The sequence below is a fragment of the Meles meles genome, chromosome Y, assembly GCF_922984935.1.
Source record: "Meles meles chromosome Y, mMelMel3.1 paternal haplotype, whole genome shotgun sequence".
NCBI classification, from domain to species: Eukaryota; Metazoa; Chordata; class Mammalia; order Carnivora; family Mustelidae; genus Meles; species Meles meles.
In genome coordinates, this window is record NC_060088.1 from 12,075,444 (window position 1) to 12,092,696 (window position 17,253).

A 17,253-nucleotide genomic window follows, 5' to 3' on the forward strand; every position below is an offset into this window, starting at 1 on the left:
TGCTGTAATTTCTAATTTTTTGCTCTTTTTCTCACCATTAACTTTAACATTAATTCTGTTCATATGGATATGCTCTATGCTTACCTTTTGCTAAGCCATCAGCTATAATGAAGGAAGTAGAGAAGAAATTTTGGACCATATGGGGAAAGATCAATCACAAAGTCAGAAGTCATAGGGAAACCAGGATCCCCTCAAAGTTAGGTCCAGAGCTTTGAACTTTTCCCACTAACTTCATGATGATATATATGCTTTCTTTTTTCCAAGTGGGCATTACTATGCTATTATTTTCCATTTTCCTTTTATTTTTATGAACTGATTGACACTTTGAGTACAAAGGCTAGGTCTTGAAAGAACCTCCTCTCTGTGGCAGTTGGAACTCTCAGACGTCCCTATTCCCACAAAATAAACCTATTCCTATTTGTTTGATTTTCTGAAACACGTACTGTAAATATTTACTATCATTAATATCATCACTGGGAGGCCCAGTCTGTTTGGACTGATAAACAAACAGAGCTTCAACTGTGACCACTGATCATACTGAGTCATATGAAAATGCAAACAATTTTCATTTTTTAATCCAAGTTAAAAGCACAAAGGAGATACATAGGTTTGTACATGGATATTGCCTTATTGTTAATTGTTTCCTCTTTTTTTTTTTGTATTCCTTTCTCTTCCTTTCTTCTTTTACTCTTTTTGCTTGTGATTGATTACCTTCTTTAGTATTATGCTTGATTTTTTCTTTTTATTTTTTTGTGTATCTGTTTTAAGTTTGATTTGAAGTTAGCATGAAGTTATATATAACATTTTAAGTATATAATCATCTATCTGCATTATGTTGATGGGTACTTGAGTTAAAAAATACTCTTTAAAAAAGGGCATTTTTATACTCCCTACCACATTGTCATTATGTTGTCATATTTTACATCTTTTTATTTTATTAATTTCCTTAACTGAGCTTTTAGATGTAATTTATTTTACTATCTTTGCTTTTTTAATCTTTATATGTCATTACTCTACTACATTTATATTGTGTTTAATTTTACTTATGATGTTTTTTCCCTTCCTAACTTTATTTTAATTATGGCCTTTGCTACTTGAAGAAGTCCCTTTAATACATCTTACAAGGCCAGTTGATGAACTCCTTTAAATTTAGCTTGTCAAGAAAATTCTTTATCTCTCTTTCAATTTTGAATGATAGTATTGACTTTATTCTTGGTTGTAGGTTTTCTTTTTCCTTCTGGTCCCTCAAATATATCATGCCAGTCACTAACTTCTGGTTTGCAAAATTTCTGCTGAAACAAAGCAAAACAAAACAGTTGATATCTTTATGGAGTTTTATTTAACTATTTGCTTCTCTCTCGCTCCTTTTAAAATTCCCTCTTTAAAAAATAAAAAATAAAAATAAAAAAATAATAAAATGCCCTCATTATCTTTAATCTTTGACAATTTATTATGTCTCATGCTGTGGACATACTTGGGTTCATTTTATTTGGAATTTTCTGTGTTTCCTATACCTGGACATCTGTTTTCTTTCCCCAGTTAGGGAATTTTCCAGCAATTATTTCTGTAAAAAATTTTTTTTGCAACTTTGTTTCCCTTTTTTCTTCTAGGATCCCTACAGTGCAAATGTTTGTTCACTTAACTGTCCAAGAAATCCCTTAAACATTCCTATTCTTTATTACTCTTTTTCCTTTTTGTTCTTCTTCTAGATTGTTGATCCATTCTTCTGCATCTTCTAACCTGCAGTACCATCTGTATTTTTTAATCCAATCTTGTCTTTTTCATTTCAGTAATTGTATTCTTCAATTCTGATTCTTTTTTTTTTTTTATATTTTGTGTCTCTTTGTTCAAATTCTTATTGATTTCATCCACTCATCTCTCCAGTTTGGTGAGCATCCTCATGACCATTATTTTGCATTCTTTATCATGTATATTGGTTATGTGTATTTCATTTACTTATTTTCCTGAGGCTTTGTCCTTTTGTTTCATTTATATACATTCTTCTGTGTCCTTAGTTTCTGAAACTTTTTTTGGTTGTTTGTTTGGATTAGGCAAGGCACTAATACTCCTAACCTAGAAAGAATTATCTTGTGTAGTCATCCTCTGTGTAGACTGCTTGAGCCTGTTCACTTTAGCTCATTCACTGGAGCTGTTGCTGGACTGAACTGGGAGTTACAGTGCACTCCAGGCTCAGGAACGTTCGTAGGATGGCCAGAGGAATAGGCTGGAGTAGTCCTGGGTTCTCCACTGAAAGGATACTCCGGTTAAACACTTAAGGCTGAAGTGAGTGCAAGCCAGGGGGTCAGATGTTTTATTTCTTTCTGTTCAGTGTTAGGAATTTATATAATCCTAGGAATTTATCCATTTCTTCCAGGTTGCCCAGTGTTGGCATGTAACTGCTCATAGTAGTGTTTTGATGCCATTTGTATTTCTATGTAATCAGCTGTAACTTCTCTTTCATTTCTAATTCAATTTGGGCACGCTTTTTTTAAAAATGAATTTTGCTAATAAGAATCTTGCTAACAAAATGACTCTTTTTTATCATTCCAATTTTACTATATGTGCTGCCGAAGTGAGCACAATGTGACTCTTGTTTTAAAGTCTTTTTTTGCCGAATATAAGTATTACTTTCCCAGCCTTGTTTTCATTTTTCTTTGCATGGAGTATGTTTTTCTATTGTTTCACTTTCAATGTGCATGTATCTTTACGTCTGAAGTGAGTGTCTTGTGAACAGCATATAGACAGATCTTCTTTATCAATTTACCCACATTTTAGAAATATGGTTATTATTGAGGAGGTAAAATGATGGTTTAGTAGGATGATACAGGTCTCACCTCATCCCTTGAATGACTAGATAACTGTCATTCATTCTGAGTACTGGAGAAATCAACCTGAGGGCTGCGAGAACAACTAGAGGGAGAGAAGCGTCCACAATGAAGAAGATGGGAAATATAGACACGTGGTTTGGGGGAAAAACAGACATAGGTGCCATGGAGTGTGGAAAAAATGGTCACAGAGAAAGGTGGGGTGGGGGGAGCACACTGGGGAATGCACAGAGAATACTTCCCCAAAGGCATTGACTGGGAAAATGAGAGGGGCTGAATTTTATGAGTTGTTGCAACCAGAAAGGCTTGAAGACTGGGGTTTTAAAGGTCAGTAGGGTGGCCTGGGATAGAGCCTTAAGGCACTGACTTAGTTCTAGAGAGAAGGCAGGCAAGCAATCAATCAGGCAAACCAATGCAGATGACCTGGAAACTGGGGTGTGAGGAATACCTGGACACAGAGGGGAGAGAATATTTATTCTTCCTGGAATGCATTCCTGAGATGTAGCAATTAGAGATACGCTTTAGAGCAATTAGAGGGTACACTTTAAGGACAAAGAAGCCACAGGGTACCATTTCCCTCCCCCTTCCCTTCCATAAACACAGAGTTATGTGTGTAGCACAGCTAAGCCTGACACTGGCTGCCTAGACTTCTTGCTCTAAGTCCTGTGCTCCTGCAGTCTGGTACAACTCAGTTAAAACTCCCTCAGTATTAGTGCTATTGAGATCCTCCATGACACCAGCTCAGGCCCCTGCCACATCCCTAAAGCCTGGAGTTTTAAAAGTGAACAGGTTGGGCTAGAACAGAGCCCAGATTGCCTTTCCCTGCTCCTGGAGAGAAGGCAGGCGAACAACCCAGACACAAAGAGTATAGAAACTGAGATCTGAAAACAAAACGAAACAAAGCAAAACAAGACAAAACAAATCGAAAAAACACCTGGGACACACAGGACAGAGATGATTCAGTCTTCTCACAATGTTTCTCTGACAGCAACAAACATAGACACCCCTCTCCATGGACAAAGGAGTTTTCTGAGACCATTCTGCAGCCTGCTCCTCAGCGTAAACCTAGAGTCACCTGCAGTAACCAGTACAGCTCTGAGAATGGCAACTTAACTAGCCTCCAGCAAGTCTCACAACCCTGAGGTTTAGAAGTACTGCCCTTCTTGGTCAAGCTTGCCTCACTTCTCATTTTAAACCTAAAAACATCTGCATTGAAAGTGACAGAGGAAGAAACATTTACCATGCAAATACGCATCCAAAGAAATCTGGACTAAGAGCACTTCTTTCAGACAAACTACATTTACTTTTTGGTATTTTATTTATTTGGGGGAGAAAGAGAGAGATAGCACAAGCAAGAGGGACAGGGTGAGAGGGAAAGAGAGTCTCAAGTTTATTCTGTGCTGTGTGTGGAGCCCCACATGGGGATCAATCCCAGGACACAGACATCACAGCCTGAGCCAAAACCAAGAGTCAGATACTCAACCAACTGCACCACCCAGGTGCCCCAGACAAACTAGATTTTAAAATAAAGACTGGGTGTGTCTGAGAGGTAGGGGGACTTAGTCAGTTAGGCAATTGACTCTAGATTTCAGCTCACGACTCAATGTGGTGTCTGTTTTTCTCCCTCTCCCTCTTCCTCTGTCCTTCCCCCAGCTGGAACACTCTCTCTCCCTCTCTCTGAAATAAATAAATCTTTTTAAAAAAAAAATTTTAGATAAATAAGCAAACAAACAAACAAACCTAGGACTATAACAAGAGATGCCATTATATCATAATTACGGGTTCTATCCACCAAGATCTAACAATTGTAAATATTTATGCTCCCAACTTGGAAGCACCCAAATATATAAATCAATTAATAACAAAAATAAAGGAAATCGTTGATAAGAATACAATAATAGTCGTAGGGGCCTTTAACACCTCACTTACATCAATGGACAGATCACCGAAGAAGGAAATCAACAAGGAACCAAAGGCCTTGACTGACACACTGGACTAGATAGGCTCAATAGATATATTCAGGACACTGCATTCTAAAGCAACAGAATACACATTCTTCTTAAGTGCACAGGAGACATTCTCCAGAAGAGATCACACACTGAGTCACAAATCAGGCCTCAACAAGTATAAAAATATAAAGATCCTACTATGAAACTAGAAGTTAGCAAAAAAAAAAAAAAAATCTGGAAAGACCTCAAATACATGCAAGTTAAGTAACCTGCTACTACAGAATGAATGGGTTAACCAAGAAATCAAAGAACATATTAAAAAATACATGGAAATAAACAATTTGCCTCAAATTGGAAACAAAATGGTCCAAAACTGTTAGAATACAGCAAAAGCATTCCTAAGAGGAAGTATATAGCTAACATCAACGTACCTCGTGACGCAAAAAAATTCTCTAACCTTACAATTAAAGGATCTGGAAGGAGAACAACAAATGAAGTCTAAAGCCAGTAAAAGAAAGGAAATAATAAATATTAGAGCAGAAATGAATGATACAAAATCTAAAAAACAATACAATAGATCAATGAAACAAGAAGCTGGTTCTTCAAAAAAATTGACCAAATTGATGAGCCCCTAGCCAGACTTAACAAAAAGAAAAAAGAAAGGACCCAAATAAATAAATCATAAATGATAGTGGAGAAATAACAACCAATACACAGAAATACAAATGATTATAGTATTATTATTACTGGCACAAAATGGACACATAGATCAATGGAACAGAACAGAAAACCCAGAAATAACTTCACAACTATATGGTCAATTAATCTTGGAGAAAGCAGGAAGGACTATCTAATGCAAAAAAGATGGTCTCTTCATCAAACAGTGTTGGGAAAACTGGATAGCCACACGCAGAAGAATGAAAATGGATCACTTTCTTACACTGTACACTCAAAAATACACTCAAAATGGATGAAAGATCTCAATGTGAGACAGGAATCCATCAAAATCCTAGAGGAGAACATAGGGAGTAACTTTTTGATATTCATCATAGCAATTTTTTCCTCTCTATATATCTCCAGAAACAAGGAAAACAAAAGCAAAAATAAACTTTGGGACTTCATTAAGAAAAAGCTTCTGCACAGCAAAGGAAACAATCAACAAAACTAAAAGGTAGCCTATGGATTGGGAGAAGATTATTTGCAAATGACAGTTCTGATAAAAAGTTAGTATCCAAAATATATAAAGTACTTACAAAACTCAACACCCCGGAACACCTGAGTGGCTCAGTCAGTTAAACTTCAGCTTAGGTCATGATCCCAGAGTCCTGTGATAGAGTCCTGCATGGGGCTCCTTGCTCAGCAGGAAGCTGCTTCTCCCACAGCCTGCCACTCCCCTTGCTTGTGTACCCTCACTCTCTCTCTCTGACAAATAAATAACTAAAGTCTTAAAAAATTTTCCCCACCTAAAAAAACTAGTAATCGAATTAAAATATGGGCAGAAGACATGAACAGACATTTTCCAAAGAAGACATACAAATGGTCAATAGACAGACAAAAAGATGCTGAATATCACTCATACATAGCCAGAGAAATGCAAATCGGAAGTATCATGAAATATCACCTCGTATCAGTCAGAATGACTAAAATTACCAACACAGGAAAAAGATGTTGTTAAGGATGTGGAGAAAGGTGATGTATCCTTCATTGTTGGATGGAACGCAACCTGGGGCAGCCACTCTGGAAAACAGTATGGTGGTTCCTCAAAAAGCTAAAAGTAGAGCTACCCTATGAGCCAGCAATTTCACTACTACGTATTTACCCAAATGATACAAAAATAGTGATTCAAACAGATACATGCACCCCAATGTTTATGGCAGCACTATGTACAATACCTATGTTATAGAAAGGGCCCAAATATCCAATGTTTGATGAATGGACAAAGAAGTTGTGGTACATATATACAATGGAATATTAGCCATGAAAAAAATGAAATCTTGACAATTGTAGCAATGTGGATGAAGCTGGGGGTATTATGCTAAATAAAATAAATCATTCAGAGAAAGACAAATACCATATAATTTCGCTGATAGATGGAATTTAAAAAACAAATAAACAATAAGGAGAACAAGAGACAGGAAAACTCAGAAACACTCTTAACTGTAGACAGCAAGCTAATGGTTACCAGAGGGGAGTTGGGTGGGAAGATCAGTTAAATAGATGATGAGGATGAAGGAGGGCACTTTTCAGGATGAGCACTGGGTGATGTATAGAAATGTTGAATCATTGTATTATGTACCTGAAACTAACATTACACCGTGTGTCAACTAACTGGGATCTAAATAAAAGCTTTAATATTTTTTTAAAATGCCAAATACATAATATATATAATTATTATCAGAGCATTTAGTCTATTTGCATTTAACACAGTTATTGATAGGTATGAATTTATTGTCATTTTGTCAGTTGTTTTCTGGTTCTTTTTGCAATTCCGTGTTTTCTTTTTTTTTCCCTGCTGTCTTTCTTTACACTTTGGTGACTTTCTTAAGTGTTATGTTAGATTCCCTTCTCTTTATTTTTTTCCGTATGTAATTTAGGTTTTGGGAAATATTTGGTTCATTCATTCAAATAAATAAATAAATAAATAAATAAATAAATAAATGAATTTATGAATAGGAGCACCTGAGTGGCTCAGTCATGAAAGCCTCTGCCTTTGGCTCAGATCATGATCCCAAGGTCCTGGGATCAAGTGCCAGGTTGGGCTCCCTGCTCAAACAGGAAGCCTTCCTCTCCTCTGCCTCTGCAGTTTCCCCTACTTGTTCTCTCTCTAACAAATAAGTAAATAAAACCTTTTTTAAAAAAATCCTATGTATATAGAATCATTTTATAAGTTGGTTGTCATTTCATTTTGAATGCATTGTGAAAGTACTGTTTCTTCCCTTTTCCCATCCGTTTATACTTTTAACATCATACTTTCTTTTAATTTAGTGTATCCATTAAGTAATTATTATAGATTTAGTTGATTTTACTTTTTTATCTTTTTACTCTCATGGTAGGTTTATATGTGTTTTACTAACTCCCTTTTCTATGCTTGTCTTTGGCACTGAGTTTTTTTTTCTTACCTCTATGTTCTTATTTCTCTTTATAGCCATTTTTGCTTAACATAGATCCTTTTATATATTTCTTGTTTCTTGGTGATAAGCCCCTTTAGACTTTCCTTGTCTGGGAAACTATTTCTTCTGCGTTCTGAGTTATATTCTTGCCTTGTAGCAGGTTCATATTTCTATGTTTATCCTTCAGTGCTTTGAATATATTATACCATCCTCTTCTGGCCTTCAAAATTTCTACTGAACAGTCCCCTTATTTTCCTATGGGAGTTCTCCTTTTTGTAAGTATTACTTTCTTTTCGCTGCTTTGAAGATTTTCCCTTTATCTTTTATTTTTTGACACAAAAATTATGTGTCTTACGATGCATTTTCTTAGGTTCATCTTGTTTGGTGCTCTCTATGCCTCCTGGACATAAATGGCTGCTTCCTTCACCACGTTAGGGAATTTTACTACTGTTTCAAGTGAGGTTTTGTTGTTTTCAAATAAAGATTTCAAATAGAGTTTCAATAGCTTTCTTCTCTTTCCATTTTGAGATCCTTTGAATGGAGTTGTTAGTATGTTGGATGCTGCCTCAGAAGTCCCTTAAACTTTTTCATTTCTTTCAATTCTTTTTTCTTTCTACTGTTTAGTTTGGGTGATTTGTGTCTTCAAGATTGCTGAATAATTCTTCCATATCCTCTAGTTTTTCACTTCAGTTGTATTCTGAAGTTCTGATTGGTATTTTCTCATATTTTCCATCTTCTTTTTTTTTTTTTGAAGTACTAATTATTCTTTCATTCTTTTCCCAACTTTAATGAGCATTTTTATAACCATTTCTTTGACTTCATTATTACACAGTTGCTTATTCATATGGTATTGTTTGAAGTTTTGTCATCTTTCACTGGAATCATACTTTTTAAAAGATTTTATTTATTTGCTTGACAGAGATCACAATTAGGCAGAAAGGCAAGCAGACAGAGAGGAAGGGAAGCAGGCTCCCCACTGAGCAGAGAGCCCAATGCAGGACTCAATCCCAGTACCCTGATACCATGACCTGAGCTGAAGGCAGAGGCTTAACCCACTGAGCCACCTAGTTCCCCTAGAATCATATTTTTCTATCTCCTCATTTTGTTTGACTTTCTGTTAAATGTGTATTGCTAGTGATATTTCTTTCTCACTGTAGTTGGTGAAAAAAATACAAAAAATACCAATACAAATAAAAATCTGTTAATCTGCATTTGGTGGCTCAGCTTTGGGACCAAGGAATGACAGTATGGAGCATATGTCCTGCAAAATCAGAAGTTCACATCTTCCTGGTCAACAGAATCAAGGACCCCACAGGTGTCCTTGTTTGGGTTCTTGTGAATCTCCTCTTGGGACTGGACCACAAGTGCTACTTGCATGTAGGTGGGCAGGGCTGCTCCTTCGCCAAGCTGGCTGCAAGGGCTTAGGCAGAATTACTGTGTGCTTTTGGTGGATGTGAGGCTAGCTGAGTTACAGGGTTCTATTTTGAAGGGCCTCTTCACAAAGCATGCTCCCTGGCTTTAGCAGTCTGGAGTGAGGATTGCAAATCGTGCTGGCACATGCGGAGATTAGAATTTATTACCCCAATAAGCTAGCAAAAATGGCTGTCACCAGTGTCTCAGTCCTTGTGGAAAGGTTCACCTGTCTTCTATCTCTCTGGCTGACAGTCTGTGACTAGTAAGTGGATATTGTTCACCTATCATTCATGCACTTTTGGTGCTTTTGCACTAGTTTCTGAGTTGCGTGAATCTGTTCCTAACTCCTTGAAGAGGAGGTTTTCCCCTCCCTGTGGTTCTATACAACCATTCCTCGTTTTCCTGCACTTTACTATACTGCGCTTCACAGATGTTTGTTTGTTTGTTTGTTTCTTTCTTTCTTTCCTTCTTTCTTTTTCTTTCTCTCTTTCATTCTTTTTGGAAATTTTAAGTTCAAGACTCAAATGGGAAAATTAGTAATTGCAGATGGGCTGAAAATACCAAGAACTAAAATCAGAAGTGAAGCCTGAATAAGGGAGTGAATTATTGCAATCTCAGGAAAAACTTGAACACATAAGAACTTACTTTTTAGGGATGAGTAAATAAAGTAGTTTCTTGAGGTGCAGAGTACTCCCAGTGAAGATACTCTGCAGATTAATGAAAAGACAACAGTGAATTAAGGATATTATGTCAACTCAATTGATAAAACAGTTACAGGGTTGCATTTCTGAAGGAAGTTGTATTGTGGGTAAAAATGCTATAAAACAGCATCACATGTGATGAGAAATCCTTCATGGAGAGAAAGAGTAAATTCATGCAGCAAACTTCACTCTTGTCTTAAGATGTTGCCACAGCCTCCCCAACCTTAGCAATTCTCACCTGCTCAGTCAGCAGCCATCAATATCAAGACTAGATGCTCCAACAACAAAAGGATTGACTCCCTGAAAGCTCAATATTTAGCATAATTGTTTTTTAGCAAGAAAGCATTTTGTCATTAAGGTATATACATTGTTTTTCTTAGACATAATGTTGTTGCACATGTAAAAGTATACTGTACTCTATCCCTTCAATAAACTCTGCTTTCACCTTCAAAAAAATTATACTGTAACATACAGTGTAAACATAATTCTTATATGCACCAGAAAGACAAGAGGTTTGTTGCAGTGATCTGAACTGAACTCACTATGCCTCTGTGATGTGTATGTAATTTTCCTGTATGTACTCCCTGTTGGCTTTTCCCAGGTGATTTAAGGGTTTATGCCTCCTATGAAGGTTGTAAAGGTTTGGTGCCTGATATGGAGCTCTTATCTCTCACTCCTGAGGGAAAAATTATGCACCTTTGAAATCCCTCCCAACAATGGACCGCTGTGCCTACCGTATGGTATTTCCTTAGCAAGTTTGTATCTCTGCCTTTTCTACTAATCTTAGTGCTAGTCCCTTGCTGTGGAGGCTCTGTAAATCCAGTCTCTAGATCCCCTTTAGCGGGAATTACTTCAAATATAATTGTAGATTTTTAATTTATGGGTGGATGTGATCCCAAGATCATTCCATGCCACCATCTTAAACCCTTCTTTTTAGGTAGGAGAGTTTGAAGAACCTACTAGGGGATTCATACAAACCATATAAAAACAGCTTTTTAAAAAAACTGATAATCTATGTAATACAAATTTATTGTATAAGACTCACACAATATGAAAAACTGTAAGAAAGAAAATGAAAATGGATGAACACTAATAGCTACCTTGAGACATAACCACTATTAACATGTCGAAAGGCCATCTGTTATTACTTCAGTATAGGCTCAACTATGAGTGCTGGTTTGGTTACATGGAGCTATGGTTAATATACAAGTTACATCTGTAACTAGAAAAGTAATTGTATCTTCTGCATTACAAGAGAAGCCTTACCTTGGGGGGAAATAATCGGAAATATCCTAAGTCATCTAAGAGAAAGAATGACCTACTGCATCATGAAAGTAATTGGCTATGATGATAACAAGATAATCACCTTATTATTTAAAGCAATTTTAAATTCAAAGATAAAACCTTTAGAACAGTTCTCATTTTTGTCTGCTTTAGTCACATCATGATTATTTTTATTTCAGATCGCCTTTAATTTCTTGTTTTACAATTCCAGGGTGAGTTTTCTTCTAGGCCAATGAAGACTTCACTCCATATTTGGGCCTATTACTTGCAGCAACAGGTAATCTGCAACTTGGATACAAAATGTCTTCTAGATAATCAGCCAACTACTCAGCAGTTACTCAAGATGTAGTTAAGATGCAGATTTCTTTCTCTTTTTTTTAAAGATTTTATTTATTTATTTGATAGACATAGATCACAAGCAGGCAGAGAGGCAGGCAGAGAGAGAGAGAGAGGCAAGCTCCCCGCTGAGCAGAGAGCCTGATGCCGGGCTGGATCCCGGGACCCTGAGATCATGACCTGAGCTGAAGTCAGAGGCTCAACCCACTGAGTCACCCAGGCGCCCCTCTTCTAGGATTTCTTAAAGATCATTTATGTTTCTTTTAGGCAACATAAGATCTTCCCTTATAGAAAATTATTCAATCATTTTTTTCAATTGTAATATGTTAGTTTTCAAAATCAGGATGACACAGGGTATTGATAAATGGAATGCAATTTTCTTCTTTTAATGCAGATACATATATAGAAATATATATTTTAATGTTTCATTATTTAGTTTTGAACAACCTAGATGTATATATTTCATTCTGTTTTTCCTTTTGCTATTTTTTTTCTTTTTCTTATTCATTGGTAAGCTATATAAAGGGCATTAATTCTGTTAGATTGAAAATATTTTTTCATGGAAATTTTGTTTTTCTTTCAAGTTATGACAATAGCTTTCATTTTCCTGTAATGAGCTTTAAATAAGGAATTTAAAATATTTACATATTCTAGTCTTTTACTTTTATGGATTTAGCTTTTATATCTCATATTATGCCTGATGTCTGCCAAAATACAAACATAATTTCAAATGATTTTGGTTTATTTGGTATACAAACACATTTTCATCTGCCAATTTTATGGGTTTAAAGCTTAAGTCTATAGGGACTCCTGGTGGCTCAGTCAGTTAAGCATCTGGCTTCCGCTCAGGTCATGATCCTGGGGTCCTGGGATAGAGCCCCACATCCAGGTCCTTGCTGAGATGGGAGCGTGCTTTTCCCTCTGCCTCTGCCCCTTTCCCTGCTTGTATGCTCTCTTCTCACTCACTCTTTCTTTCTCTGACAAATAAATAAATAAAATCTTTTAAGAAAAATAAAATTTAAATCTATAATCTGTACTGACTTTAGTGTATGAGATATTTGTCACAGTTTATTTTTATTCCTGGATTGTTAGTAAGTTGAGCAATTTGAATTTGTTTCAGAGAGCTCTGCTTTAATCATTGATGATTTTATCTCTTATAGTTGAACTTTTGCTACTCTTTCATTATCAGAACATTATAAATCAAACCCTTGTATCTCCTCCCATTAGCTATTTTTTCCCCATGTATTTTGCTGTTTTTTCCAGATGAACTGGAAGAACATGTAGAGAATTTATATAATTTGCCCTTAAATGTTTAATTGAATCACCAGCGAACACACCAAGGCCTGATTGCTTTCTATTTTATAAGGTTATTATTTATTGATGCAATATTTTAATAGAGAAAGACATATTAAGATTATTTATTTCTTATGTAATTTTGGCAAATTTTTCTTTCAAGGAACTGGTCCATTTTATCTAGGTCATCAAATTTTTGGTCATATAGTTTTAGTAGTATTCTTTTATAATCTTTTTAATATCCAAGGGATCTATAGTGATATCACCTCTTTCATTTCTGATTTTAGCAATTGTGAGCTCTCTTCTTTTCTTAGCCTGTCTAGAGATTTATTAATGTGTTGATGTTTTCAAAGAAGGAGCATTTGGTTTCTTGGATATTCTCTATTCATTTCTTGGTTTCAGTTTCATTGATTTCTGCCCTAATTCTTTTTTTTTTTTTAATCCTACTTCCTTGGGGTTAAATTTTATCTCTTTTTTTGTTTCTTTCTCTTTCTCTCTCTCTCTTTTTTTAAAGTAATCTCTAACCAAGTGTGGGACTCAAACTCACAACTCTGAGATCAAGAGACACATACTCTACCAAATGAGCCAGCAAGGTGCCCCTCTAGTTCTTTAACATGAAAACATAGATGATTGATTCCAGGTGTTCTTTTTCTAATATGTATTGCATATATTGCATACATTTCTTTTTATGTACTGCTTTTGCAGCATCTCACAAATTTTAATAAATGTTTTCTTAATCCATTCAAAAAAATTTTTTTAAGATTTTGCTTATTTTACACAGACACAGTGAGAGAGGGAATGCAAGCAGGGGCAGCGGGAGAGGGAGAACTAGGCTTCCCATTGAGCAGGGAGCCTCATGCAGAACTCAATCTCAGGACCCTGGAATCATGACCTGAGCTGATGGTACACACTTAATGACTCAGCCACCCAGGCACCCCATTCAAAATATTTTTTAAAACACACAAATTGATTAGGGCAGAACTGAAAGCCACCAGGGATGATGTTCACAATGTTAGGGCAGAACTGAAAGCCACCAGACGTGATGTTCAAAATGCTCTCAATGAGTTCCAATCTAATCTAAATTCTCTAAAAGCTAGGGTAACTGAGACAGAAGATAGAATTAGTGATCTGGAGGACAAACAGATAGAGAGAAAGGATCAGGAGGAAGCCTGGAAGAAACAGCTCAGAAGCCACGAAAACAGAATCAGGGAAATAAATGATGCCATGAAACATTCCAATGTCAGAATTATTGGAATCCCTGAAGGGGAGGAAAAAGAAAGAAGTCTAGAAAATAGAGTGGAAGAAGTTGTCTATGAAAATGTTCCCAATCTCATGAATGGAAACAACGTTCATGTACTAGAGGCAGAGAGATTTCCTCCCAAGATTTTAGATTCTTGAAAGTCCTCACGACACCTTATAGTTAGAATGAGGAATTATGTTTCATGACAGACCCTCTTGAAAGCAGCTAGGACAAAGAAGCTCCTTACATACAGAGGAAAGCCCATTAGAATAACATCAGACCTTTCCACAGAGACCTGACAAGCCAGGAAGGGCTGGCAAAATATATTCAGAGTACTAAATGAGAAGAACATGCAACCAAGGATACTCTATCCAGCAAGACTGACATTTAAAATGGATGGAGAGATAAAGAGTTTCCAAGACCGGCAAGGCTTAAAAGACTATGCAACCACCAAGCTGACATTGCAGGAAATATTAAGGGGGTCCTATAAAAGAGAAAAAATCCTAAGAATATCATTGAACAGAAATATAGAAACAATCTACAGACAGAAAGACTTCAAAGGCAACACAATGTCAATAAAAACCTATTTCTCAATAATCACTCTCAATGTGAATTGGAAAACCCCAAAGACTCCACCCCAAACTACTAGAACTCATAGAGCAATTCAGTAACGTGGCAGGATACAAAGTCAATGTACAGAAATCAGTGGCTTTCTTATACACTAACAATGAAAATACAGAAAGGGAAATTAGAGAATCGATTCCATTTACTATAGCACCCAGAACCATAAGATACCTGGGAATAAACCTAACCAAAGAGGTAGAGGACCTGTACTCGAGGAACTACAGAACACTCATGAAAGAAATTGAAGAAGACACAAAAGATGGAAGACTGTTCCATGCTCTTGGATTGGAAGAATAAACATTGTTAAAATGTCTATACTGCCTAGAGCAATCTATACTTTTCATGCCATTCCTATCAAAATTCCACCAGTATTTTTCAAAGAGCTGGAGCAAATAATCCTAAAATTTGTATGGAGCCAGAAGAGTCCCCGAACTGCTAAGGAAATGTTGAAAAACAAAAACAAACTGGCGGCATCACGTTACCCGATTTCAAGCTTTACTACAAAGCTGTGATCACCAAGACAGCGTGGTACTGGCATAAAAACAGACACATAGACCAGTGGAACAGAGTGGAGAGCCCAGATATGAACCCTCAACTCTATGGTCAAATAATCTTCGACAAAACAGGAAAAAAAATACAATGGAAAAAAGACAGTCTCTTCAATAAATGGTGCTGGGCAGCGATATGTAGAATGAAACTCGACAATTCTCTTACACTGTACACAAAGATAAACTCAAAATGGATAAGAGACCTCAACGTCAGACAGGAATCCATCAGAATCCTAGAGGAGACCATAGGCAGTAACCTCTTCGATATCAGCCACAGCAACTTCTTTCAAGATATGTCTCCAAAGGCAAAGGAAACAAAAGTGAAAATGAACTTTTGGGACTTCATCAAGATCAAAAGCTTCTGCACAGCAAAGGAAACTGTCAACAAAACCAAAAGGCAACCCACGGAATGGGAGAAGATATTTGCAAATGACAGTACAGACAAAAGGTTGATATCCAGGATCTATAAAGAACTTCTCAAACTCAACACACACAAAACAGATAATCATATCAAAAAATGGGCAGGAGATATGAACAGACACTTCTCCAATGAAGACATACAAATGGCTATCAGACGCATGAAAAAAATGTTCATCATCACTAGCCATCAGGGAGATTCAAATTAAAAACCACATTGAGATACCACCTGACACCAGTTAAAATGGCCAAAATTAGCAAGACAGGAAACAACGTGTGTTGGAGAGGGTGTGGAGAAAGGGGAACCCTCTTACACTGTTGGTGGGAATGCAAGTTGGTGCAGCCACTTTGGAGAACAGTGTGGAGATTCCTGAAGAAATTAAAAATAGAGCTTCCCTATGACCCTGCAATTGCACTGCTGGGTGTTTACCCCAAAGATACAGATGTAGTGAAAAGAAGGGCCATCTGTACCCCAATGTTTATTGCAGCAATGGCTACGGTCGCCAAACTGTGGAAAGAACCAAGATGCCCTTCAACGGATGAATGGATAAGGAAGATGTGGTCCATATACACGATGGAGTATTACGCCTCTATCAGAAAGGATGAATACCCAAATTTTGTAGCAACATGGATGGTACTGGAAGAGATTATGCTGAGCGAAATAAGTCAAGCATAGAGAGTCAAGTATCATATGGTCTCACTTATTTGTGGAGCATAACAAAGAACATGGAGGACATGGGGAGATGGAGAGGAGAGGGAGTTGAGGGAAACTGGAAGGGGAGATGAACCATGAGAGACTATGGACTCTGAAAAACAACCAGAGGGTTTTAAAGGGGCGGGGGGTGGGAGGTTGAGGAACCAGGTGGTGGGTAATAGGGAGGGCACGTACTGCATGGAGCACTGGGTGTGATGCCAAAACAATGAACACAGTTATGCTGTAAATAAACAAATAAAAAAAAAAGAAAAATTTTTAAAAAACACACAAAAATGTTTCTTAATATTTCTTCTCTGACCCTCCTACTCCTTAAAACTCTATGGTTTATCTCCACATATTTTTGGATTTTCCAAGTATAATCCAGACTATGTGTTTCTATTCTTCTAAATTTGCTAAGTATGTTTATGTTCCAGATTGTGGTTTATCTTGCTGACTGTTACATGTGAGCTTAGGAAGATTCCCTTGTGGAATGAAGTAATCTATGGATGTCCATGAGAAACTGTTGATTGATGATAATGTTTGCTCAACTACATTCTTATTGATTTTCTGCCTGTGAGATCTCATTTGTGATGGAGGGTATGGAAGTCTCCAACTTTCATACTTGTACATCTCTTTCTCCTTGCAGCTCTTATCAGTTTTTTCCTCATGTATTTTGATGTTTTGATATTAAGCTCATACATATTCTAAGAATTCTTACATCTTCTTACAGAATTAACCCCTTTATCAACCTTATTTATCCCTGATTCATACAGTTGGAATAGTAGCTACCATACTATTCTTCTTCTTCTTTTTTTTTTT